We start from the raw sequence: 10,090 nt of genomic DNA, 5'->3' as shown, positions 1-10,090 counted from the left end.
AGAGAACGGTTCGGTTCTTTACAAAAAGCCAAGTGGTAAAGTTCTTTGCACGTCCTCCAGAGTTGTTTCATTTTCACTTTGCGTAACTGTTCTTAACCTGAACTTAATCTTAACCCTAACCCTGCCTAGGCTGTTATTTTCTGCTTTCCCTGTAAAGCTTACCAAGCTTGGATTCTAGGGTGCAGGGAACCGACCTCCTTCGTAGCGCGGATTCTAGGCTCGGGGGTCGACGGAAGGTTTCATGCTAAGTTTTGGCATATTTTAGCGTTGCGGCCGCGAATTTTGGCCGTTGCCGCGAATGCCAACCAAACAAGCCGATACGGAATATTAAGAGCAAAAAGGTTTATCATTACTACTCACAACCAAAGCGATAAAAACGAATAGAACTGGGGCCGCGACTATCAACAAAACGAGCCAGGGGCGGAAATATCAACCAACAACAACAGCGAAAAAGGTTCCACCTTTCTCCAAATCCGTGCTTGAATTTGACTTGGATTCCAAGGTGGATGGAATCAACCACACCAAAAGAACAGGGACCCAACAAATGACAGGGAGCCAGTGGTTCGTTCGGCATATGACCGCGGTTCTTGATTGGTTATTTCTATTGTTCTTAACTCACGTGACCATTATCGAAAATTATATTTTGTTTTGAACGTGTCCAAACAAATACAACTAATACACTCAATCATAGTGCCGTGTTTTTCATGCGCGCGCAGAAATGGAGGTAACTTTTCCGCTTAGTTTGTTTACATTTTTATCTCCATTTCTGCGCGCGCATCGGGCATTATGTAATCACTTAGATGCGTGCGCAAGTAAAATCAGGACTGTGATTCCATGTATTCTTGTACTATTTCAGAGGGTAAGATGTGACCACGCTGGCTTTGTATTTATTGTAATTATTTTAATTCGGGGTTTGATCTGATCTGAGAAATTGGAATTTGCTCTGACACATCTTTTGCATGTAAGCTTTTGTATGAGGAAACTGAATTTTGATATCCACGAACAAAGCTTAGCTAACTAGGCTAGAAAAAATGATCATGCCGTACGTACAATGTTTTGTTTTTCTGGTTTCCACTGTAAAAATTGTGCTGCAAGTATGATAAAACTTTGATGTCTTTATTGTGTAAGAACAACAGTCTACCTGTTGATTTAATTTCTAAAATACAAAAATTTAACGCGAAAAACACAGCATGCAGAAGAAACTTTCTACCAAGTTAAATCATGGTTTCTAACGCTGTAAAAAAGTTTTTGAAAATAACAATATCTATAATGTGCATGATGGTGATAACATTTCAAATCGTATCAATACTTGATAAACGCTGGATGCTATACGAAATTATCACTAATCATAACTTTTCTGGTTACATATATTTTGGTATATTTGAAATTTGTGCAGAAGGTCAATGTATCACGAGAATCGGCGGTGTAAAAGCTGGTATGACTTCTATATGTTTTGCACAACCTTATTCTCAGGGTTTTGAAATTTATCAGCCGTTAAATAAGCGATATCGGCTGTTACATCAGGCAACAACTCCCGCGGATGTGTTTTTCAACGTTTATAAAGTTCGATATATTATAACTTTTCTCTTTCTGGTATTTTAGTTCACGTCATCACACAAATTGGAGTTGTAGTTGGATGTTTTGCAACAGTGGTTTCCACCATGCTCTATATCACAGGCAAAGAATTTAAATCGATTCCCTGTGCCTTCCTATGTATGGTATTTGCAGGTAAGAAACGCTCACGGGCTTTCAGTTCAATGTTAACGAGCTTAAAAAGTCACATTGTATCCCACAAACTCCCCCACCTTTTTCATAGCATTATGTTTTGTGTTATTTCCTCACTTTCAGCTCACTCTCGTTGCTGGTTCCCGCAAAAAATGATCCATTCTTTAAATAATTTCACACCCAGGGGGGAAGTAAACCAGTCCGGATATAAATTACTTTTTGCCTTATCCAACATATACCTCATTTTTCCAATCCCTGTTGTGATTAAAGGCGCAATTTTTTTTCTTGCAAACCAGCCATAAATGATAAAACAATATTTTCGTTTAGCTGCAGCTCATACAGTATCTGCGTCATTAATGGCTTCGCAGCGAAACAGATGGCATCACGTAAATCTGCGTCATTTTTCATATGGTCAAGGTTTTATGTTGTTTTGTACACAAATAAGTTGTACGCTCCTACTATCTTTAATTATACAATTTAGAGGAGCCTGCGTTGAAGAGGAGGAAGAAGAGAGGAGGGAGGAGATAGAAATGGTGCACTTTAACGAAGTATGATTTGTTATGTGGAAATTTTCAAAATATTAGTCTCAAGAAAGAGATAAAGGGGAATAATTTTGCTTTTTTACGATATACTGTGTTAAAATATTAGTCTGTGGAAGAGATAAAGGATAACAATTTGGTTTTTTAAGCGTTAACCTGTGTCAAAATGTTAGTGTAAATGTTGAACAATTTTGCTTCTAGAAATAAAAGTTATTTTATTGTTAGTGTATGTATAAAAGTTATTATTGTAACATAACACGCAGCAAAATGCATTTTATTCAAGCAGATTGGGATTAGTTGTTTTATGAATATGTAGATTTGCTCCCAAACTAACTTATCTATTGCAGCATTTTTTAAAGATTTATCCTTTTATAAAACAGGACTTGATTGATATTATAATTAAGCAAAGCAAATACCTGTTTAAGTCTTTTGAAAAAATAAATTATATAAATGTACATAGTATAACAACATTGAAGGGCAGCCCGGCATTCCCCTAAGCCCTGTTTTTACACATAGAAAATTAAAGGAAAAATTTTTTAAACCATGGAAATATAATTGAATGTGAATGGTTCAGAATAAATAAACAGATAAAACTAAAGTAAATTTGTGAAAAGAAAAATATAAAATGATGCAAAATATAGAAATTTAAACTTTCCCCTTGTTGTCTATATTTTGCATATTGTCCTAAATGTGTAATTTAAGACTATATTAAGATGAGTGATATAATATTGAATATGAGTGATATGATATTATTAATATGAGACCACATAAAACGTCGTCCTAATGAAAAAAGTTTAAAATCGTTGTGTACAAAGTTGCGCATAGAACTGGAAGGAAAGACACGGGAGAAAACAATATAGTTCCCAGAGCTTCTTCTTCAACTTATTTTCTGGGTGACAATCTATCACGTCAGTACATGCAATAAAGGTAACTTTCAGCAGCAGTGTCCCGATAGTGGTTGATCACAGCTGGTGGCCTTGATTCTAATGAAACATAACCTCCCATGTGAAACGATGAGCTTGTTCTCATTATTGCTGATTTCGTACAAAATCACAAAGTATCTTTCGAGGGCATACCAACTAGTGTCTGTTTGCAGAAATATGACCTCAATTCTATTGAAGTGCCGCTCTATAATGCCAATTCATGTGACTGGACCCATTATTGTCAATTTTTTACACAATCACAAAGTATCTTTCGACGGCATACCAACTGTGTCTGTTTGCAGAAATATGGCCTTAATTCTATTGAAGGGCCGCCCCATAATTCCAATCCATGTGGTTGGTCCCATTAATGTCAATTCTTCACACAAACAAAAAATATCTTTTGAGGGCATGCCCAGCAATGTTTGTTTGCTGAAATATGACCTCAATTTTATTGACGTTCCGCCTTATCCTGCCAATCCATGTGGTTTGTCCCCATTATTGCCAATTTTTTACGCAATCACAAAGTATCTGATGAGGGCATGCCTAACAGTTTTGTTTGCGGAAATATGGCCTTAATTCTATTGAAGTGCCGCCCTATAATGCCAATTCATGTGGTTGGTCCCATTATTCTAAATTTTTCACACAATCACAAAGTGTCTTTTAAGAGCATGCCTAACAGTGTTGTTTTTCGGAAATATGGCCTCAATTCTATTGAAGTGCCGCCCTATAATGCCAATCCATGTGGTGGATCTCATTACTGTCAATTTTTTATACAATCACAAAGTATCTGATGAGAGCATGCCTAACAGTGTTTGTTTGTGGAAATATGGCCTCAATTCTAATGAATTGCCGCCCTATAATGCCAATTCATGTGGTTGGTCCCATTATTCTCAATTTTTCACACAAACGAAGAATATCTTTTGAGGGCATGCCTAACAGTGCTTTTTTTCGGTAATATGACCTCAATTCTATTGAAGTGCCGCCCTATAAAGCCAATTCATGTGACTGGTCCCATTATTGTCAATTTTTTACACAATCACAAAGTACCTGATGAGGACATGCCTAACAGTGTTTGTTTGCGGAAATATGGCCTTAATTCTATTGAAGTGCCGCCCCATAATTCCAAACATGTGGTTAGTCACATTAATGTCAATTCTTCACACAAACAAAAAATATCTTTTGAGGGCATGCCTAGCAATGTTTGTTTGCTGAAATATGACCTCAATTCTATTGACGTTCCGCCTTATAATGCCAATCCATGTGGTTTGTCCCCATTATTGTCAATTTTTTACACAATCACAAAGTATCTGATAAGATACACAATCACAAAGTATCTGATGAGGGCATGCCTAACAGTTTTGTTTGCGGAAATATGGCCTTAATTCTATTGAAGTGCCGCCCTATAATTCCGATCCATGTGGTTGGTCCCATTATTGTCAATTTTTTACACAATCACAAAGTGTCTTTTGAGAGCGTGCCTAACAGTGTTTGTTTGCGGAAATATGACCTTAATTCTATTGAACAGCCGCCCTATCATGCCAATCCATGAGGTTGGTCCCATTATTGTAAATTTTTTACACAATCAAAAAGTACCTGATGAGGGCATGCCTAACGGTGTCTTTTTTCGGAAGTATGACCTCAATTCTATTGAAGTGCCGCCCTATAATGCCAATTCATGTGGTTGGTCCCATTATTCTCAATTTTTCACACAATCACAAAGTGTCTTTTGAGAGTATGCGTAACAGTGTTTTTTTTCGGAAATATGGCCTTAATTCTATTGAAGTGCCGCCCCATAATTCCAATCCATGTGGTTAGTCACATTAATGTCAATTCCTCACTCAAACAAAAAGTATCTTTTGAGGGCATGCCCAGCAGTGTTTGTTTGCTGAAATAGGACCTCAATTCTATTGACGTTCCGCCCTATACTGCCAATCCATGTGGTTGGTCCCCATTATTGTCAATTTTTTACACAATCACAAAGTATCTGATAAGATACACAATCACAAAGCATCTGATGAGAGCATGCCTAACAGTTTTGTTTGCGGAAATATAGCCTTAATTCTATTGAAGTGCCACCCTATAATGCCAATTCATGTGGTTGGTCCCATTATTCTCAATTTTTCACAGAATCACAAAGTGTCTTTTGAGAGCAAGCCAAACAGTGTTTTTTTTCGGAAATGTGGCCTCAATTTTATTGAAGTTCCGCCCTATACTGCCAATTCATGTGGTAGGTCTCATTACTGTCAATTTTTTACACAATCACAAAGCATCTGATGAGAGCATGCCTAACAGTGTTTGTTTGCGGAAATATGACCTCAATTCTATTGAAGTGCCGCCCTATAATCCCAATTCATGTGGTTGGTCCCATTATCTCCATATTTTACACAATCACAAAGTATCTGATGAGGGCATGGCTAACAGTTTTTTTTTTTTTTTGGAAATATGACCTCAATTCTATTTAAGGCCGCGCTATAATGCCAATTTATGTGACTGGACCCATTATTGCCACTCTTTTCACAATCACAAAGTATCTTTTGAAAGCATGCCTAAAAGTGTTTGTTTGTGGAAATATGACCTCAATTCTATTGAAGTGCCGCCCTATAATTCCGATCCATGTGGTTGGTCGCATTATTGTCAATTTTTTACACAATCACAAAGTGTCTTTTGAGAGCGTGCCTAACAGTGTTTGTTTGCGGAAATATGACCTTAATTCTATTGAACAGCCGCCTTATAATGCCAATTCATGTGGTTGGTGCCATTATTTCCATTTTTTACACAATCACAAAGTATCTGATGAGGGCATGCCTAACAGTTTTGTTTTTTTTTGGAAATATGACATCAATTCTATTGAAGTGCCGCCTTATAATGCCGATTCATGTGACTGGACCCATTATTGCCATTTTTTACACAATCATAAAGTATCTTTTGAGAGCATGCGTAACAGTGATTGTTTTGCGGAAATATGGCCTTAATTCTATTGAAGTGCCGCCCTATAATGCCAAACCATGAGGTTGGTCCTATTATTGTCAATTTTTCACACAATCACAAAGTATCTTTCGAAGGCATACCAACTGTGTCTGTTTGCAGAAATATCGCCTTAATTCTATTGAAGTGCCGCCCTATAATGCCAATCCATGTGGTTGGTCCCATTGTTGTCAATTTTTTACACAATCACAAAGTATCTTTTGAGAGCATGCCTAACAGTGTTTGTTTGTGGAAATATGGCCTTAATTCTATTGAACAACCGCCCTATAATGCCAATCCATGTGGTTGGTCCCATTATTGTCAATTTTTCACACAATCAAAAGCCATCTTTTGAGGGCATGCCTAACAGTGTGTTTTTTCGTAAATATGACCTCAATTCTATTGAAGTGCCGCCCTATAATGCCAATCAATGTGGTTGGTCCCATTATTGTCAATATTTTACACAATCAAAAAGTACCTGATGAGGGCATGCCTAACAGTGTTTGTTTTGCGGAAGTATGACCTCAATTCTATTGAAGTGCCGCCCTATAATGCCAATCAATGTGGTTGGTCCCATTATTGTCAATATTTTACACAATCAAAAAGTACCTGATGAGGGCATGCCTAACAGTGTTTGTTTTGCGGAAGTATGACCTCAATTCTATTGAAGTGCCGCCCTATAATGCCAATTTATGTGACTGGACCCATTATTATCAATATTTTACACAATCACAAAGTATCTGATGAGGGCATGCCCAATAGTGTTTGTTATCGAAAATATGGCCGTATTTTTATTGAAGTGGCGCCCTATAATGCCAATTCATGTAGTTTGTCCCCATTATTGTCAATTTTTTACACAATCACAAAGTATCTGATAAGATACACAATCACAAAGTATCTGATGAGGGCATGCCTAACAGTTTTGTTTGCGGAAATATGGCCTTAATTCTATTGAAGTGCCGCCCTATAATTCCGATCCATGTGGTTGGTCCCATTATTGTCAATTTTTTACACAATCACAAAGTGTCTTTTGAGAGCGTGCCTAACAGTGTTTGTTTGCGGAAATATGACCTTAATTCTATTGAACAGCCGCCCTATCATGCCAATCCATGAGGTTGGTCCCATTATTGTAAATTTTTTACACAATCAAAAAGTACCTGATGAGGGCATGCCTAACGGTGTCTTTTTTCGGAAGTATGACCTCAATTCTATTGAAGTGCCGCCCTATAATGCCAATTCATGTGGTTGGTCCCATTATTCTCCATTTTTCACACAATCACAAAGTGTCTTTTGAGAGCATGCGTAACAGTGTTTTTTTTCGGAAATATGGCCTTAATTCTATTGAAGTGCCGCCCCATAATTCCAATCCATGTGGTTAGTCACATTAATGTCAATTCCTCACTCAAACAAAAAGTATCTTTTGAGGGCATGCCCAGCAGTGTTTGTTTGCTGAAATAGGACCTCAATTCTATTGACGTTCCGCCCTATACTGCCAATCCATGTGGTTGGTCCCCATTATTGTCAATTTTTTACACAATCACAAAGTATCTGATAAGATACACAATCACAAAGCATCTGATGAGAGCATGCCTAACAGTTTTGTTTGCGGAAATATAGCCTTAATTCTATTGAAGTGCCACCCTATAATGCCAATTCATGTGGTTGGTCCCATTATTCTCAATTTTTCACAGAATCACAAAGTGTCTTTTGAGAGCAAGCCAAACAGGTTTTTTTTCGGAAATGTGGCCTCAATTTTATTGAAGTTCCGCCCTATACTGCCAATTCATGTGGTAGGTCTCATTACTGTCAATTTTTTACACAATCACAAAGCATCTGATGAGAGCATGCCTAACAGTGTTTGTTTGCGGAAATATGACCTCAATTCTATTGAAGTGCCGCCCTATAATCCCAATTCATGTGGTTGGTCCCATTATTTCCATATTTTACACAATCACAAAGTATCTGATGAGGGCATGGCTAACAGTTTTTTTTTTTTTTTTGGAAATATGACCTCAATTCTATTTAAGGCCGCGCTATAATGCCAATTTATGTGACTGGACCCATTATTGCCACTCTTTTCACAATCACAAAGTATCTTTTGAAAGCATGCCTAAAAGTGTTTGTTTGTGGAAATATGACCTCAATTCTATTGAAGTGCCGCCCTATAATTCCGATCCATGTGGTTGGTCGCATTATTGTCAATTTTTTACACAATCACAAAGTGTCTTTTGAGAGCGTGCCTAACAGTGTTTGTTTGCGGAAATATGACCTTAATTCTATTGAACAGCCGCCTTATAATGCCAATTCATGTGGTTGGTGCCATTATTTCCATTTTTTACACAATCACAAAGTATCTGATGAGGGCATGCCTAACAGTTTTGTTTTTTTTTGGAAATATGACATCAATTCTATTGAAGTGCCGCCTTATAATGCCGATTCATGTGACTGGACCCATTATTGCCATTTTTTACACAATCATAAAGTATCTTTTGAGAGCATGCGTAACAGTGTTTGTTTTGCGGAAATATGGCCTTAATTCTATTGAAGTGCCGCCCTATAATGCCAAACCATGAGGTTGGTCCTATTATTGTCAATTTTTCACACAATCACAAAGTATCTTTCGAAGGCATACCAACTGTGTCTGTTTGCAGAAATATCGCCTTAATTCTATTGAAGTGCCGCCCTATAATGCCAATCCATGTGGTTGGTCCCATTGTTGTCAATTTTTTACACAATCACAAAGTATCTTTTGAGAGCATGCCTAACAGTGTTTGTTTGTGGAAATATGGCCTTAATTCTATTGAACAACCGCCCTATAATGCCAATCCATGTGGTTGGTCCCATTATTGTCAATTTTTCACACAATCAAAAGCTATCTTTTGAGGGCATGCCTAACAGTGTGTTTTTTCGTAAATATGACCTCAATTCTATTGAAGTGCCGCCCTATAATGCCAATCAATGTGGTTGGTCCCATTATTGTCAATATTTTACACAATCAAAAAGTACCTGATGAGGGCATGCCTAACAGTGTTTGTTTTGCGGAAGTATGACCTCAATTCTATTGAAGTGCCGCTTTATAATGCCAATCAATGTGGTTGGTCCCATTATTGTCAATATTTTACACAATCAAAAAGTACCTGATGAGGGCATGCCTAACAGTGTTTGTTTTGCGGAAGTATGACCTCAATTCTATTGAAGTGCCGCCCTATAATGCCAATTTATGTGACTGGACCCATTATTATCAATATTTTACACAATCACAAAGTATCTGATGAGGGCATGCCCAACAGTGTTTGTTATCGAAAATATGGCCGTATTTTTATTGAAGTGGCGCCCTATAATGCCAATTCATGTGGTTGGACCCATTATTGTCCATTTTTTACACAATCAAAAAGTATCTGATGAGGGCATGCCTAACAGTGTTTGTTTTCGGAAATATGACCTCAATTCTTTTGAAGTGCCGCCCTATAATCCCAATCAATGTGGTTGGTCCCATTATTGTCAATTTTTTATACAATCACAAAGTATCTGATGAGGGCAAGCCTAACAGTGTTTGTTTTGCGGAAATATGGCCTTAATTCTATTGAAGTGCCGCCCTATAATGCCAATCGATGTGGTTGCTCCCAATAATGTCAATTCTTCACAAAACAAAAAATATCTTTTGAGGGCATGCCCAGCAATGTTTGTTTGCTGAAATAGGACGTCAATTCTATTGACGTTCCGCCTTATACTGCCAATGCATGTGGTTGGTCCCCATTATTGTCAATATTTTACACAATCACAAAGTATCTGATGAGGGCATGCCTAACAGTTTTGTTTGCGGAAATATGGCCTTAATTCTATTGAAGTGCCGCCTTATAATGCGAATTCATGTGGTTGGTCCCATTATTCTCATTTTTTCACACAATCACAAAGTGTCTTTTAAGAGCATGCCTAACA

Source organism: Hydractinia symbiolongicarpus, chromosome 6, assembly GCF_029227915.1.
Source record: "Hydractinia symbiolongicarpus strain clone_291-10 chromosome 6, HSymV2.1, whole genome shotgun sequence".
Lineage (NCBI taxonomy): Eukaryota > Metazoa > Cnidaria > Hydrozoa > Anthoathecata > Hydractiniidae > Hydractinia > Hydractinia symbiolongicarpus.
The sequence above is the reverse complement of the archived record's forward strand: the minus strand, read 5'-3'. Positions refer to the sequence as shown.